At 40.9% G+C, this 18,824-nt stretch overlaps 1 protein-coding gene across 2 annotated transcripts in view; it reads left to right on the forward strand.

Moving 5' to 3' along the window:
• The window catches only part of LOC126213131 (neprilysin-2-like), a 284,375-nt gene that overhangs the window by 23,876 nt on the left and 241,675 nt on the right, over positions 1-18,824 (forward strand). The window lies entirely within an intron of this gene.

Below are 18,824 nucleotides of genomic sequence, written 5' to 3' on the forward strand. Positions count from 1 at the left end.
AATTAAAATCAGCAGTTCGCATCGCTGAGAAGACTGTGCGGACTCGCAAACGGACCTTCATACATTACGCGAGGAACAATTTTCAGGTGTTGTTCCACGTTTTCCGACGGGGACAACCATGACTGCGCGTTGCGTCTCTATTCCACCGACGGAGCTGTAGCAGTAGCGGCTCAACATCAACAGCGACAACAAAAGCGGAGAGTGGACGTCACATCATTCTGGCGCCCGACGACGCCAGCTGCCGTCTCATCTAGCAGACGACGCAGAGACTGACGATGCTAGCCGACAAATTATCGTGCAGACGACGTATTATTCGACGACGACATTTACTTAGCGTTTGTCCACAGAACTGGATTCAACGACGCCGGACGACACATCGTTCGACGCTTCACACTAATTACGAGAGCAGAGACAACGTGTGGAGCTCACGCCTCTACTGTCGCAATTCGGGAGATCGACAGGGCGACGCAGTGCATTGGACAGCTGTTCGAGTCAACCACAGAAGCTTCCACCAGAGACGAGAACAACGCCCACGACAATCTCAAATAACGAGAAACCGTAAGCACTCAACAGATTAAGTAATCATTCAAGTATCGTAGAGTTGAGTATTTTACCATAGTGGTAATATTGAACGTTCATTGTGCTTGCGTTACGTAGAAGTAAAGTAGTGCTTGAAATATTGTAATAATAGTAGACTGTAGCAAACAAGAGTTGCCATCATGTCTAAAAGAAAGGTAAGATTACGTAGTGACACTGATAAAATCATTCCAGAATCGGGGGAGGAATTAAGTGATTTGTTTGAACAAGAGAAAAGTAGTAGGGCAATAGTCAATGGAGGAGGAGAAACCTTTACAGAATCAGCTAAAGTAATTACTCTTAGTGTATCACGTGTTGCAATGGGGAGTAAAGTTATGGAGTTAGCAGATAATAGTAATTCTGATACTAAAGAGGCAGTAGGTCACGAATGTATGATGAGTGTCGCACAGAATAGCTCCTGAAGTGTCGAGGTACTCAGTGTTATATTAGCAAAATTAAATACATTTGGTGATACGAATGCTAAAATCAATGAACAGCAAGCAATATTGGGAGATATGAATGCTAAAATCAATGAACAGCAAGCAATATTAAATAGGCCTTGTAAATTTTCTGACGTAGATAAAAGGTTAACTGAACAACAAGCAAATTTAGAAACTAGATTATGTAACATGGATGCTAAGATAGTGCAGCAGCAAGCTGCTATTGAAGCCAATTTTAAGGAACAACTATAAATATTTGTAAATAAATTTGCCAAACAGTAGGGTAATCTAGCTAATAAAATTGAGGATGTAGAATCTAGACTAAGTAAACGGGAAAAGGAGGAAGTAAAAATTATTTTTTAGTGTTGCGATATTTTGTTCCGTCAGTGTAATAAAAGACTTGAATTCGCTAGAAGGTTCCTAGGAAAGTACGGCGCATGCTAAAGGAGATCGCTTACAAGAAGCCATTGCGACCAGTTCTGGAGCACTGTTCCAGTGACTGGAGTACTTATCAGGTGGGAGGTTTCCCAGCCTTCTTTTTGTAGAACACTGGTGTTGGGCTAAAAGCAGATACGTTCTCTGCCAAAAAACAGTAGCGCGGCGGTTTTTTCGACATTTTGACGAAAATAATTACTTTTTTTTAATTTTATTATAATTTCTCTGTTATTAGTTATGATTTAAAATTGAAGTAATCAGTGAATAAAACAACTTTTTCTTATTCTTATTCTTTTTCAAAATACTAACCTTCAAAGTATACAGTGTCTTCCATCAAAGTACCCAGATTCTCAGTGTGTTGCGACCTGAAGTACGAAGAATAAATAATGACACAGAAATTTCAATCTCCTGACTAAACAGGAGTTCATTTTCATTGATTCTACTAAATAAATCTGCAGAGATAGCGCAGAGAAGAACAGTCCAATATAGAACAACTCTCAGAGTTCGGCGCCTCACTCTCTAAAAACGGAAATCTTAAAAGAATCTTTTTGTTGTCCGTTTCTCTTTCTGTCCGGTTGTTAAGGACCCTTTTCCTCAGTAACAAGAAGACGTATCAAGTTCAGATTAATGCCACAGGTTAAGGTGTACCGTCTGTTGGTGGTCTAAAAATTGAAAGCTTCTAAGTCAATTCAATCAAAAGATACGGCCATTTACATCACATACAATGACGAGCCAAAACGTTACGACCCGCTGCTTAACAGCTTGTTTTTCCGCCTTTGGAACGAAATACTCGTACATCACTGATTCTGCGTACCAGGGATCCGAAAGTTTGTTGATGGGTTTGTCGAGGTGTGTGGCATCAGATATCTACGCATAGCTCATGTCATTCGCGTAAATAACGGGCCGCTGATTTGCGTGTACGGTGATGGCGCCAGGTCACCACCAAGATGTCTTCCATACGATTTACATCAGGCGAGATATCAACAGGAGTTCACCGTAATGCTCCTCAAACCTCTGTACGACGGTTGTGGCTCCGAGACATGGACAGTCTGCTGAAAGATGACATCGCCGTCACGAAAACATCAAGCTTGAAGGGATGCAGTGGTTCGCAGCTGTCAGCGTGTCTTCGATTACTACGCAAGCGGAGGAGAACGTGTCCCACAGCATAACACTGCTCCCACCAGCCTGAGTCCGTGGCGCGATGCACGTTTCGAGCCGCCGTTCACCTCGATGACGGTGCTTGTGGAGACGACCATCGACTTCGTGTAGCAGAAATGTGATTCACCCGCAGAGCCGACACGTTTGCATTGATCGACAGTCGAATGCTGTTGGTCCCGTGCCCACTGCAACCGTAACTGACGATGCCGTTGGGCCACATGTGGACACCTAGGGGTGGCCTCCTGCAGAGCTCCGTGTTCGACACTGCACTATGAACGGTGTACTCCCAAACACTTGTGCGTGCACCAGCCGCAGATCACCAACTGTCCTACTTTACAGAGCAGGCAAGCCTCCGAACCCCACGTTCTGTACAGAGTCGTGGACGTCCAACCATTTAGCGCCTGATGGCGGCTCCACTGTCCTTCTACCTCTGTCCCAAGATGCTCACGACAGTAGCACGTGTACATTCGACTAGCTTCGCGTTTTCCAGATACTAGTTAAGAGGCCCTGCGTAATAATACTCTGCCCTTTGTCAAAGGCGCTTATCTCAATGGATTTTCCATTCTGGAGTCCATATCTTCGTTTGGGTGGTCCCCCGCCCGTGTCCGCTCCACTGACATACTTATGTTAGCGCGCCACGTGACCGCGTTGTCGGTCATCCAGCGTCACAGTGGGCAGTGGTCATCATGTTTTGGCCCATCAGAGTATTTTGGTACTCGAAAACTCCATCATCAAAACCTGTAGGGTACTGCCCATTGACCTATAATCATGAAATTTCTCAGTAAGCAAGGTTCCACAGTAGAAGTAAGGGAAAAATAATGCTAACAATCGTTAAAGTGTAATTATATCACACTAAAAGTATTTCTTTTCTCATTTGTTATCCGACATCAGACTTTAACTTAAAATAATCGGCAGTCCGCCTTTCAGACTAACCAGGTCGCAATGGCAAAAGTCGAACATCAGGTGAGAAACGATTGTATTGCTCATATGACGCGCTTCGGAAATTATCCATCATCAGATATCCTGGAGCGATTAGATATGGTGTTTCAAGTTGTACGTGTAACAAACATTCGCAGACTACTACGTGCAGTAATGTCTCTTGGGTATCTGATGATAGATAAATTCCGAAATGCGTCTTATCACCTATAAAGACGTCCTTTCCTGATGTCTGACTCGTACCATTGTGACCCGGTCAGCTGGGATGGAGAACTACAGATTAATTTAATAATGGTCGCCTGTCTCATGCGAGACTTTGTTCCACAGTTACGTTATTGCAACTAAAACATTGTCGAAAATCTTGAAAACCCTGGGTTCGATATGTTGCCAGTATCAGTATCGATAACAATTGAAAGTGGTGGAGATTCCAGATCCTGCTATGGATGAACTCTCTATATACATGCTGAATCATCCAAAACTCGCTCCACAAATATTGCGCAAATGGAAAGTGCTGCTGACGTGCGGTTGTCACAGAATTTATTAGTAGTCAGTGGCCCGTATTGTTAGACAATAAAGAGATAGTAATAATACCTAGAACGTGTATTTTGTTGTCCAAACATGCACTTTTTGAATGTAACAATCGCTCTTGACTTTAACAGACAAAAATTAGGCTAAATTACAATGACAGTGGCATTTGTTGCAGGATTCTATTTTGAACAGTTTCCACACCGACACTTCTTTGTGCCATTCAGCCTGCGTGGCCATATTGTTATATTTACTCACAGGGTGTTTGTGTGTTCTTTGAGTACATTGCGACTTGCTAGTCAATCAGTGTGTGGCAGTCCAAGGAGTGGGTCGTGAGTGGACGTTGGGATTTACCAATGTAGAAAAAGCTGTCATGCTCGTAGTGTACGGAGAGTGTAGGAAGAATGCAGTTTTTTCTTGTATAGTGTAGGTGGCAAGATATCTCAATAGACGTGAACCATCTCGGCAGTTATTTATCATCCTCTTCAGCCAGTTACGTGAAAGTGGTAGTGTAACATCTAGACAATGCAACAGAAGGAAACAAATGACGACAGAAGAGGGGGAAATTAATATTCTTGTTGCTGTTGCATTTGATCCGCAAAGTAGCTGCCGTGCAATCGCACGGGGAAGTGGCGTGGGTCAGGGAAGTGTGCTACGCATTCTCCATCGACTTAGGTTCCATTGCTACCGCATATCACCCTATCAACAGCTGCATGGATACAGTTATGAGAATCATGTTAGCAGTACATGCGCAATAAGACAGGAGACTCCAGTTGTATAATCTTGCTTGTAAGGAGAGTTGAAGCCACATTTAACAATTACGGCCAGGTAAGCCACCGAATCATGCAGTATTGGTCTGTTGCCAATACTCGTTAGCTTCGACAGGTGGAACGTCAGCGCCTATGGAGTTTAAACGTGTTGTGCCTCGTAGTCCTGTTTTTCTTAGGCGGAACGCTGAAAGTGCACAACTATCGCAGCCTCCTGAAAGACGTATGCTAGAAGCCGTTCCTCTGCAAAGGAACCTGTGGTACCAACATGACGGCTGTCCAGCCCATAGTGGCCGAAGTACTGCAGCACGGCTTCACGAGTTCTTTCCAAACCGTTGGTTTGCACGCAGAGGACCTGTACCTTGGCCGGCTCGTTCCCCGTATTTGACGCCTGTAGCTTTCTTCTGTGGGGAAAGCTGTCTATAAAGACATACCAACTACATCCGATGATATGCAACGACATACCAGTTCAGTCTGCTCGGGCACCTCCGCTGAAATGTTTGCATGTGTACAGCAGTCATTCCATACCACACTGGAAGCGTGTACTGCCGAGCGAGTGAAAAAATTGCGGAAAAAATACTTGAGATATATAAAGACGAGCAGTACTATTAATTGAAAAAATGGCGAGTTTGATGAAGGTGCATAAGAAACTAAACTATTTTGAAATAGATTAAGCACTCAAAAGTGAAGAAGCGCTAATGAAATGCAAAATGCAAACTATGGTACTAATAAGTCAGAAAAGGTGACACGACGTTTATAGCAATAAAAAAGAAAATCACTATAATAGAGGAAAAAAATCTACCGCAAATATTAGAGCACTATGAAATTACGCAAATAATCTTTCAAACATAATATACACGCGTTTGAGATTGAAAAATGGGAAGATAAATGTTTGCTCTTATACAGTGATAGCACCCTCTAGCTACCAGTTGGAACAATGTAGACTACATGCGCCATTAAATGAAGGAAATGTACGTTTGCTATTTCATGCAAATGGTTCTTTAAGTAATATGTGTAATATTCTACTTGCAAAGGCTTGTTTTATGTACTGCACCATGTCTCGTATGTGCCTGAAAAGGAAAATGGAAACGAAAGCATCTTGTACCGCCTACTTGTAACACCGAAAATGTGAATGACATACCTTCTGCACCATTCAAAATTTTTCGCCGTTTCATATTCACTGGTAACTTGTACTGTTCTTCTGATTCTGAATCTGTAAGCTGTATTACAGCAACTGTATTTAATACTTAATCGATGAAATAAGGTATTTATTTCTGTCTGTATATAATTGATTGTAATTATAATAAAAATATTGTAAATTGCTGGGTAATACACAAGAGAACTTTATTTAGAGGTATCGATTTCGTCGACGAAATGGCAATAGCTGTGCCGTTGTTCATCTTTGCGTATGGAGAGTCTGTGTCGCTTTCCGAGCAGAGAGGAGGCAGAGCAGCTTGAGCCGTGGAAGAGTGTCATAGAGTAGAAATATCTCTGGAGTGAGCATCGCGTCCTGCGCATGTTGTCAACATTAAATTGGAATTGTCACGTGATCTAGGGACGACGTCGATTGTTTAACGCCAATTCGCGTCCGCCATCAGGTGACGTCACGTCTCGTCACTTAACTTCAAAACATTCTACAATACCTTTCGAACGGAGGCATTCGCACAGGTCGTCAACGGAACGTGACGTCATTGCACGGTACCTCAAGGTTTCTCGGGAAGAAAATTTTGACGGTACCAGTCTGTTAACACCTTAAGTGAACCTATTTTCGCCGCGCTCATACTCCTTATAACAGTGGATTTTGTACTGTTGTATCTTCATAATCTTCATTTTCTAATAGTGCTTTGTTTTAGTGACAAATTGGAGATGTTCCATGACGACTGGGATATTTTTTCCACTTTCTTACACAACCGAGGTCGTATATCTGAAGGCTAAAAGTTGTTTAGGTTTTACTATAACGCAATAGCGCTGATGCCCACAATGTATATGTATAAGAACATAAGTAGACGAAGCAAATTCCACCATATGACATTTTAAGCAAAAAAGTCAGCTTTAATGAAGGAGTAAAATATAGTTGTTTATGACATTATTAATTACATAAGAAATATAATTACGTAAGAAACATAATGGATAAGTTTAACAGGCTTCATTAATTCGTTCGAAGCTTTCTTTGATGTACATATTTTCCCTAGCAAATAACTGTCGTTGTTTTGAAACGTTGTCTCACTTCTCAGTAATTTACCAAACATAGCTGATCAAGAACATGGGTTATAAAGTTTGCTTCGGCCATTGACAAACTTTCTCGTTGTAGGCTCCTCAGTACCAATTTCGGCGTTCGATACTGTGTTAAGCGACTTGACGAGATGTAACATGAAAGACATTGTAAATACATGCTGACGTGAAGCTTCTGTGACGTCATGCTCGTTCATTTTGCTCTTCAAAGCTAAGAGCCCAATTTATTTCAAGTATCAGGCGTAAACTGCTATGGTGCCTGCAAAACGTCTATACTAAATCCACAGCACTTACGAAGGGAATCTGTCTTTACTAGCGATATGACAACATTCCAAATTTGTAAGACAAATGTCGGAGAAATGTACGGCGTCCCGAGATCACGTGACCATTGTGGCAACTACGCTTCTGAATGCCCACTCCAGAGATATTTCTACTCTATGAAGAGTGCGGGAGTGTTTGTTGGGCGCTCTCGCAGACGCGGTGTGCAGCTACGATCGGGCCAGAGTAGGAGCACGAGTGTGGTAAACCAGCGAGTATTGATAGCACGGTGGGAGTGGCCAGGCGGAGGAAGCTGCAGTCCTAACAGCTGGCTGTTCTGTAACTATCCGTGGTTCTGGAGACGGCTCGGGGTTCTCAACCTCCAGCGGCGGCTCAGCATTGTCGTCGACTACAATGTTCGTCACAACATTACAACACTGTTAAGTGAAAAATTTGAAACTTATATGGGCATCACCCAAAGGCATTTTTTCACAAGGTATGACTAACTCGAATAATAACCTGCAATAGTTGAAACTTGTGTTGTCATTGTCCTCAGAAGTTATTGCCAAGCGCGATCCCTTTCCTTTCCAGGCAGTCACTGAGTGTCGTAAAATTATGAAAATTGATTAATTATTTATTGACACTTTTGTGTATTTGCCAATGACAAATTTGTCTAAATTTTATGCTTCAGTAACTGTTCATTCTTGTATTGTATAACATAGGTTTAACTAATTTGCAATTTTGACCATTAACTTCATTCACTTCAAGTAACATAAAAAAATCATTGGCAAAACTAATAACTAAAGATACAGCGCAAATTAAGAGTTCACAATTTCATTTACTCTGTATTTAGCTTAGCGAGTGACTTCTGCCGACTTAGTACGTATTTTATTGTCGCTATACTTTAAGTAAAATCAGCTGCTCATTGCTTAAAGGGAACTGAATTCAATCTTTGAACAAGCAAAAGTAAACTGCTTGCCCTTTTCTAAATTTTGTATTACGTTACACTGAGGTTACCGAAAGTATTTTTTTTACATAACAAAGTTTTAGTAACATTTATTTAGGCGGTAACTCCATTTAACCCTTTCCATGCTCTGGACGTGTTAACGCGCGCGCCTTTGTACCTGTCCCTGCATACTCTGAACGCGTTTACGACAGGTAGAAGGCCTGGTGGCGCGCGTAAACACGTTCAGAGCACACAGCGTAAGGGACAAATGCGCGCCCGTTAACACGTCCCGAGCAGTAAAATGGTTAATATTACTTTCTAAATTTAGTGTTTCAAAACAAGTAACTGCATAGTCAGTGGTTTCTGGTTCATTTATTTTGTCGTCAACTACTGTGGTGTGGAAAAGCGTGACAACTTTCTGTTGCCATGCCAGTGATTATTTCTTGATTTTCTTTGCCATTACATTCCTTAAGATTATGGAGATTCATTGCCCAAGCGGGCTGGCGAACATTTAAGTATTCCCTTTTTAGCTAATCTTTGTAGTACTGTAAATATTATGTTCCACCCTTTTCCCCCATGTACGGTTCGTGAGTGATTCCAGTATATTCCACCCATTTCATTTCAAAGGTATCGTCAGTATTTAGATTACGTTTAGAATAGATTCTTCCTTCAGAAGGGCCTGTTGTGCACTTTCTCTCCAACTTTTATTTTCCTTTGGCATCGATAGCCTTACTTACTGTAAAATGTCATTAGGCATACGTGATCACGGTAAGTTATATCACAATCCAGCAGGCCGATTACGAAGTGTGAGGTTACACACTTCACAAGGTGGGGACTGTACCCACTATCACAGCAACACAGAGCGAGGCAGTAGGCCGGCCCAGATTTATCCAGAATGAACAAATATATCGAGGTATGGTTTTCGCCAAGTTATATGGGAGAGCGTACCGAATTTCTTGACGTTTTTAAGTAATTTTCTCGTTCACAGTCGCCGAATTACGCCACCGACTTTGTTTATTTCCGATGTAATTATATATTAAATACTTTTTCTCTGTCATTTAACAGAAGCTTCTAAGAGAACTTCAACGACGTAACAAGTATGGGCCTTTATCAAATAGTATAAGTTAACAGTACCTCAAAGTACTGGCTACCAGGAGAAGAGGTTCCACAAACGTCTGCCCTATTAAAGCAAACATAAGCAAACATGTAACTTAGCCACGATTCACTTGTTTATTATCACGGCCCTCATAACAAGTGCTGAAAATGTTGACCTAGACCATTGTTACACAATGTAAAGCGATAACGGAGAAACAATACTGCACGTCGAATTTCGTCAGGAGTTAGCGGCAGCCACATGTGCGCGTTATAATGCATTTGTTGCCTTTAGGAGTAGTCTTTGTTTGCTAATAGACACTTTGTTTTAATTTTCGTCAAAGGTAAAAGTACAGAGGTGTCAAGTCTTGTGAGTGTACGGACCAGTTTGCGTTGCCTGTACGGCTGTTCCAAAGCTCTCCAGGTCATTACACGTGTGGGATGGGAGGGACTGCCTTATGTCCGGTGCAGTGTGATGTCTTCCAGTAGCTGAGGCAGCAGCGTATCTGAGGAGCTCGAGATACTTGAGTGTACTTCAAAAGTTCATTATTCACAGTGTTGCGAATGGCTATGATGTCGGGTCTGGGCGGGGTACGGTCAAATGGGGGGGGGGGGGGGGGCGGGGGGTGCCCCAGGGATCAGTGTTTGTTCTCTATTTATGTAAATGATATGACCTCTACTATTATGGGTAACACTGAAATATTTCTGTTTGCTGATGACACTAGTTTGTTAGTAAACGATGTTGTGTGCAACATTGGCTCGGTTTCAAATAGTGCAGTTCATGACATAACTTCATGGTTTTAGAAAATAAACTAAAGCGAAATCGCAGTAAGACTCAGTTTTTATAGTTTCTAACACACAATTCAACGAAAGCTGACGTTTTAATTTCACAGAATGGGAATATGAATTGAATAGTTCAAATTTCTAGGTGTTCAGATAGGTAGTAAACTGTCGTGGAAAGCCCACGTTCAAGATCTTGTTCAAAGACTTGAATGCTGCCATTTTTACTATTCGAACGGTATCTGAAGTATGTGATCGTTCGACATGAAAATTTGTCTACTTTGCTTATTTTCATTCGCTTATGTCGTAAGGTATTATATTTTTGGGTACCTCTTTCCATTCTAAAAGGACATTTTCGGCGGTTTGTGCAAGAAGTTGTGTAAGTTCACGAACCTCTTGTCGACGCCTGTTCACGAGTCTGTGTATTTTGGCATTGCCTTCTCAAGATATGTATTCCTTACTGTCATATCTCGTTAACAATATCAGCATAGTCCCCAGAACAAGCAGTTTTTAGTCAGTTAATACGCGGCAGAAATCAAACCTGCATTTGGATCGGACTTCCTTAACTCTTGTGCAGAAAGATGTACAGTATACTGCTGCATCCATTTTCAGTAGCTACCACAAGGATTCAAAAGTCTTAGCAGTAATCTACGCGCTTTCAAATCGAAACTGAAGAGTTTCCTCATCGGTCACTCCTTCTGTCGATAATGTCCTTGAAAAATTAAGCTGATTCTTGTTGTATTGTTGATTGTGTTTACTGAAACTTACGGCTTCACTTTTTTCTGGTTCATAAACATTTTATTTTTATCTCTTATTACTTTTATGTTGTAATTTCATGTACTGATAAGTCCCATTACTTTGGAAATTTGCTCCTCAATTTGGCCCTGCGGAACTTGTGTAAATAAAAATAAAATAAATAATAGAATCGCATCAATAAAACAGGGACCAATGATTCGAGTCTTGACAAGACACGCACCAATCGTTAATAGGGCAAGACCGTTGTTTTCATCCACTCTACATCTACAGCTACATTTATACTCCGCAAGCCACCAAACGGTGTGTGGCGGAGGGCACTTTACGTGCCGCTGTCATTACCTCCCTTTCCTGTTCCAGTCACGTATGGTTCGCGGGAAGAACGACTGCCGGAAAGCCTCCGTGCGCGCTCGAATCTTTCTAATTCTACATTCGTGATCTCCTCGGGAGGTATAAGTAGGGGGAAGCAATATATTCGATACCTCATCCAGAAACGCACCCTTCTCGAAACCTGGACAGCAAGCTACACCGCAATGCAGAGCGCCTCTCTTGCAGAGTCTGCCACTTGAGTTTATTAAACATCTCCGTAACGCTATCACGCTTACCAAATAACCCTCTGACGAAACGTTCCGCTCTTCTTTGGATCTTCTCTATCTCCTCCATCAACCCGACCTGGTACGCATCCCACACTGATGAGCAATACTCGAGTATAGGTCGAACGAGTGTTTTGTAAGCCATCTCCTTTGTTGATGGACTACATTTTCTAAGGACTCTCCCAATGAATCTCAACCTGGTACCCGCCTTACCAACAATTAATTTTATATGGTCATTCCACTTCAAATCGTTCCGCACACATACTCCCAGATATTTTACAGAAGTAACTGCTACCAGTGTTTGTTCCGCTATCATATAATCATACAATAAAGGATCCTTCTTTCTATGTATTCGCAATACATTACATTTGTCTATGTTAAGGGTCAGTTGCCACTCCCTGCACCAAGTGCCTATCCGCTGCAGATCTTCCTGCATTTCGCTGCAATTTTCTAATGCTGCAACTTCTCTGTATACTACAGCATCATCCGCGAAAAGCCGCATGGAACTTCCGACACTATCTACTAGGTCATTTATATATATTGTGAAAAGCAATGGTCCCATAACGCTCCCCTGTGGCACGCCAGATGTTACTATAACGTCTGTAGACGTCTCTCCATTGAGAACAACATGCTGTGTTCTGTTTGCTAAAAACTGTTCAATCCAGCCACATAGCTGGTCTGATATTGCGTAGGCTCTTACTTTGTTTATCAGGCGACAGTGCGGAACTGTATCGAACGCCTTCCGGAAGTCAAGGAAAATGGCATCTACCTGGGAGCCTGTATCTAATAATTTTTGGGTCTCATGAACAAATAAAGCGAGTTGGGTCTCACACGATCGCTGTTTCCGGAATCCATGTTGATTCCTACAGATTCTGGGTTTCCAGTAACGACATGATACGCGACTCTTTGGGTCGTCGTGGATTTTCAGGTAACGATTAGTTCATAATGCGAAGATTGACATGGTTTGTAAACGATGCTTCTTTCTTAAACAAAGTTTTGCACGGATATATCGCACCACTTCGCACATTCCGTAGATGACTTTCGGACAGCTGTAACAAATTTTGGAAGTCGTTGCCGTAAATGTGGAGACGCAGCGGAGGGTGAAGAGGAATGAAATGCGACGGAATGTAGTGTTCCCAGAACACTCGTTTGGATGATCGCCTCCTAGTGACATTTGCATCGTGTATGTTACTGCTGCTAAAATGGTGGTCTAATTTCTTTCATGAGTTGATCTTCTTTTATCCATGGTGTATTTCACTGTCCACATTCCGTTTCTAGAACTTTTTTCAATGTTTCCAAAGACAGACTGCAGATGCTTGTCACAATCTGGATATCCTTCATCATACGACCGCACCGCTGCTCTATTACTTTGGCGATATTCGTCGTAAACCGAATTCACTTTTTCGACTGTCGTATACATTGTTAATGTCTCAGTAGCTTTACGAACAAGTTATGTAACTGCTACTACAGCAGAACACGAACTGGTGGGGGTCAGCCTCAGTTGCCGGTTCTCTAAATTTTCTCAACCGCGTTGCTCGAAAAGAATGTCTCCTGTCCTCCAAGGATTCACATTCGAGTTTCCAAAACATCTCCGTCGACACTTACATGTTGTTCGAAACCAGCGATAACAAATCTGGCAGCCCGCCTCTGAATTGCTTCGACGGCTTCCTCCAGTCCGGCCTGGTACGGATCCCAAACACTCGAGCAGTACTCAAGAGTAGGTGTCACCAGCGTCCTATACGCGGTCTTCTTTACACGTGAACCACTCTTCCTAAAATTCTGCCAATAAACGGACGTCGGCCACACGCCTTCCTTACCACGGTTCTCACATGCTCATTCCATTGCACATCGCTTTGCTACCATAGGCCCAGATATTTAAACGAGTTGACTGTGTCAATTAGATAAATAGTAATACTGTATCCGAACATTACAGGTTTGTTCTTCCTACTCATTCGCATTTTTTACATTTTCCACATTTAGAGCTACCAGCAATTCACGGCACCAACTTGTAAGTTTGTTACTTTAATTTTGCTATGTTAGCGGTACTGATATTCAATAAAAGCGGTTTAAATGCTGTGAGCTGTCTGGGGAAGTTAATCTTGCATTACTAAGCAACTGTTTCATCAGGTATCTAGTCTAGGTTTACCAAATTCCCAAACAGACTAACATTAATTATAATCTTTTAATAGTCATACAACAACCGGTAATATACATATAAAAAAGAGAATTTAAATAAAAAGAAAGAAATCAGTTTATATTTGGAAATTTATTTTAGGATTGATCATTGAGATCTCAGCATATTACACATGATTCCTAACTTAACTGGTGCCTTATTTATGATTGTGAAAATGTGAGATTGCAATCTTACGGAATACATAAAATATGGAGCCAAGATTGGGAGACTGCATACAACACTGCATTCATAAAACAACACACAAAGAACGTTGAAACGCATGCAAGAGAAAGTTAACCACTACAAACAGATTCAAATTTTCACCCAAAGAAATTACACTCGTAGCACAATCCTGTCCGTCATGTAATTACCACACACTGGTATACTAAATTCATATTAACTCTTTGTGAAATCTTCCCGAAAAGAATAGCTGAGGGCTACTTTGATGATTACACCACATGTTTCACGTGGTCAACTTGGTTTAAACCAAGAGTGTAACTCCACAATAATTCTGATAATTAAAATAAATTAGATCGAAAAGCAATTTACAAAAGAAAAACCTCGAACTGGTTACTAACGTCTTACTGTTAACCTGACGGGTCAAACAGTTATATAAGCACGTGGTACTGGTCTCGCAAAGTACACCCCACGTGGGTTGAACATAAAGAAAAGTTGCTATATTGAAAAATGTTGTCAAGACGAGACGATATAATCACACAAGCATTCGCATTTAAGATTGATGAACTTAGTCAGAGTTACTGATCAACACGTGGTTCCACTTTACTCACAAAGTATTGACAAAGCAACTACCGGAAAATAATCTGAACTTCACACGAGAATTGCACTGCGCTGCAATTTAAGATAACATTAGATATTTTAGAGCTAAACCCGAAATAAAGGTGTTTAATTTTTCAGTTAGGCTGAACTTAACAAATCCATTGTCCTATGGACTTAGCAGACACGCGCTTAGCCGGAGATCTTACCACTTCAGACGCACGCCACGGACCAACTGACCTGCGCTACCACCAAGTGTGCTTCCTGAGGGTGGCTCACAAATACAAACGGAAGTGGCCAGAGGGGCAGCTTCCTATACCAATATGACAACGGACGGACAGGACCAAACTAAGGATAGAAACCTCTTTGCTTTTAGAAAGCGTAGCTACCTGTTCCGACGTTGGTCCTACTGTTCTCTAGCAGACAGCCTTGTCTGCTACCCTCAAACATGCAACTAGAAATACGTTTGCTCATTCATCCTCTCACACAGAAGGGAAGGGGGATGACAGTATCTTATCATATACAGTATATAAAAGAAAGCGGATGTAGGTTCCGTATGAGACTGTGTGACATGAATTACATATAAACTGTGTTTTAAAGTGTAGTAGTGTGACAGATCGTTCTTGTTTATGTGTAAAAGTAACACCTTCCAATACTCAGTCTCCTCCCAGATAGTCAGAAACGCCACAGTAAATTTAGAAGAGGAATTTATGCCGTAAATGACAACAGATTTAAGAAATTAAACATGAAAGGAATCCAACAGAGACGTTTCATAACCCCAACGCTCCGGGAAAAGACTGTGCAGGGAATTTTCTGGCCATGCTAGGACATTCCCAAGCAGGCTTCTCACACCCGACTTAAACCAAAAGTGTAAAGAAAAGGCAAAAGGTCACCAGCTACTTGCTAAAACACAAGAATTTCAAACATCTTTACAATCTACCAATTTCAAAGAGAAAAAAAAAAAACAATCTGTGACACCTATTTAAAAGATAGTGTAGACCTAATTCGGTCAGCAAGTAAAACAATGGTTCCTTTGTCATTAATATGAAAACAATTTCTGGTTGTTACCCTTATGGAGTTCACCAGTATTTGCTCATTGCAAGAGCCAGCTGATCACAGGAAAATTTATGACTGTTTATTAACAAGCAAAATTTATGAAAATAGCAAAGGTGCCACAGCAATTAAAAAAGAACATGAAATAAAATCAGTATTACAAAGCAGAACATTACAATGCACAATCCGCAAAAGCAAAAAAAATGATAAGAGGAAAAACATGTTTTACAAAGTGGTTATTGCAAAAAAAATTATATATCTTATAAAACTAATAATTTGTAGAATTAAAATAACTATGTGGCACTAATTTAATCACACTACTATATTTCAGTTTGTTAGCAAACAATGAGCACTGTGTCATTATACTGAAACTACAATAATTATGTGATTGTTACCCTTAAGGGGCTCCTCACAATAAATATGCCCCATGCAAAGGCTAATCGATCACAGCCCAATGAGAATGAATAGCAATCTGACTGATAAACGAATCAATGCCACTTGAATGAATTTACGAAACAAAATATCACAAATCTAATACATCACACAAGAACAAACATTGATCAATAAAACAGTACAATAGTCAACATCTAAAAAAAAACACCAATAAATAAAACACCTGCAAAATACAAAAGTCTAAAAAAACATAAATAGAACACCTGCAAAATACAAGAGTCAAAGTTTAAAAAAAAAGAAAAAATAGAACACCTGCAAAATACAAGAGTCAGTCTAATAAACACCAATAAATCGAATTCCTGCAAAACACACGAGTCAGAGTTTCTCTGACAGAAACACACATATATGCATTGGACTAAGAACCGTATAATCACTGTTCACTGGCACACTCAGTAGTTCCACTGTTCCGAGGCACAATATAGGAAAGGGGGGGGGGGTTCGTCGCCGCAGCTGTCAGTAGGGATTTTTGTCCATCTGTTGCGTGCGATCCCGCCGTCTCTGCCCTCTCATGAAGTTTCTCTTGGTGGCCCGTGTCACGTACATCTCGATTTGGTTCCATGTTTGTGGTGTCAAATTCGTGCGGTATCCTCGTTTGACATGCCAGGTTGATATTCCTGGGCAAGGATGACACTTAATGGCTCTTCTTTTGTGCCACCCTTAGCGACCAGAGAACATCGAACCATAATTTAATGTCGCTTGACAGTAGGCATCCGTCAGGAAATGTCGATAGGCGTCGTTGACGTCTGCAAGTTTCTCTGGACAGTACCTGTCAAAAGGCTCCACGCCCTTTTATCCCCTGTCTTTTGTCGTTTCACCGCGGCCGTCTCGTCACGGTCGCGTGCGTGTGGTGCGTTGCCAGCAGATGGATTTCCGCGCGGTGGACCGCTCGCCCATCTCAGGTCATCGCCTCGAGGAAGGTTCGCACGGGGCGGCCGCCCATTAGCTCCAGGTGCAAGGGAAAGTGTTTGCCGCGTGGTCTTCTGTTGTTGTCGACCGCGCTCCCGAAGTGGCCTGGCTGACAGCGTGTCCCGCTGGGAAACCCGCCAGTTTACAACTAGTCCGGCTGCTCCCGCTGTCTTGTAAGAGTTTAGCCGGTTCGCTTTCACGTTCTCAACTGCATTCACAGAAATTTTTTATCATAGTTATGTGATTACACAATGTCATACATAATACCACTTCGTATTGTCTTTCACAATTTTTAAGAACAAAAGTGAGACTTAAATTATTTTTTAAATAAAAAAAGTTAGATGAATCGACAATATAAAATAAAATTTAAATGACTTGACAATGTAAAAAAATAAAAGTGAAATTACTTTACAATGTAAAAAAATAAAAATTAAATGAACTGACAATATAGTATTTAAATCCACATCACTAATGTGGTTCACTTACGTTTTAATAAATCAAGTGCTACTTATTAATTCACTAAAATGAATAGGATTATGCCTTGTGCAAGTATAGGTCAGAACAGCATAGGGTTCACGTGTTATTTACACACACACACATGCACACCTGTTGTCTATTCTACAAACTAACTACCCATAAACATGTATTACTCAAAATTCTACTTCAATCCACTACTAGTTAATCCAACAAGCTACTTCAATGCTACTTCAACAAAGTGTTTACACCACTACAACATTGTTCTAATTCGTCCTCTTCTTGACGCTCGCGGCATATGTCTTGTCACATGATAAATATGGAGAAACTTTCCTTAAACATACACAGTAAAAAGAACAATGGTTATTTACACGCCAAGACATTTATACCAGTTGACACACCTGATAAGAGACTCGCAATTATACATTTATCATACTCATATATTCACACATAAAACAGTAAGACAATTTCATCTAAAATTACGTTATCACAAGAGTTAATCACGCAGATGACTCTGAGAAGGTTAAAAATATCTGCATTATACAGGTTATACTACATTTTCTTATCCATTTCGCTTCGATTTCGTTCCTTCTTTACGTTACCTTTCGCTTTCAAATCAGTTATTTCGCCTGTGGTGGTTATTCTGGATTCATTTCTCATGAATGGCAAAATTGTGCTCACCTCTATTCTGTAAAACAGTTTCATCTTAACATATTGAACTTACAAAAGACACAAAAGATTCGAATCCTCCTGTAGTTTAAATGACAAATGTTTTGCTTCATCCTTATTACCTTAAACCAAGCTTTCCTTCGGTCCCATAATCAAAATTATTTAATCTTCCTCTACCTTCAAGAGGGAAATTTCCTCAATACAAATCATATAGGCTGCAGTGCATCCCGCACCAGCGAAAACAGTAAGCTGTAATGCTCACAGCATCAGCAAAACACATAAACGTCGCTTTTCTAGGACAAGTATTAACGCAGAATAATTTTTCAGGCTCTGGCTCAACATCGGTGAAGACTACAAAAAGGATCCATATTTCCGTTCCATTCTCCATTTGCTGGAAAACTGCTCGTATTTGACTGCCACAATAATATTTCAGGGCGACGTAAATTACACAAACCACAATTCTTCTTTCACCTTGAAAGGAATCAATATACTTACGAAATCCACAGACAGCACTTTACGTACTCAGCTATAAAGAACAAAAAAGACATATATCATCAATATTAACATATCATCGCATAATGGGAAGCCAGTGGTTTAACAATCGTATTATTGCATCCTGTTTTCAAGATTCCAGATTTACTCATTCCTTTCTCAGAGTTCTCCTATCTTAAAATATTCATACAGCACGCATACTATAGTAAGAGATCCTCATTTATACTGACAGATATAGAATAGTAATAGATAGATAGTAGCACTGAAAGCAGAAAATCGGAAACAAGGCTACTAACAGCTGGGGACCTGAGTTTGCCAGACCCATAATACCCACAGATC

This window comes from Schistocerca nitens, chromosome 11, assembly GCF_023898315.1.
Source record: "Schistocerca nitens isolate TAMUIC-IGC-003100 chromosome 11, iqSchNite1.1, whole genome shotgun sequence".
Lineage (NCBI taxonomy): Eukaryota > Metazoa > Arthropoda > Insecta > Orthoptera > Acrididae > Schistocerca > Schistocerca nitens.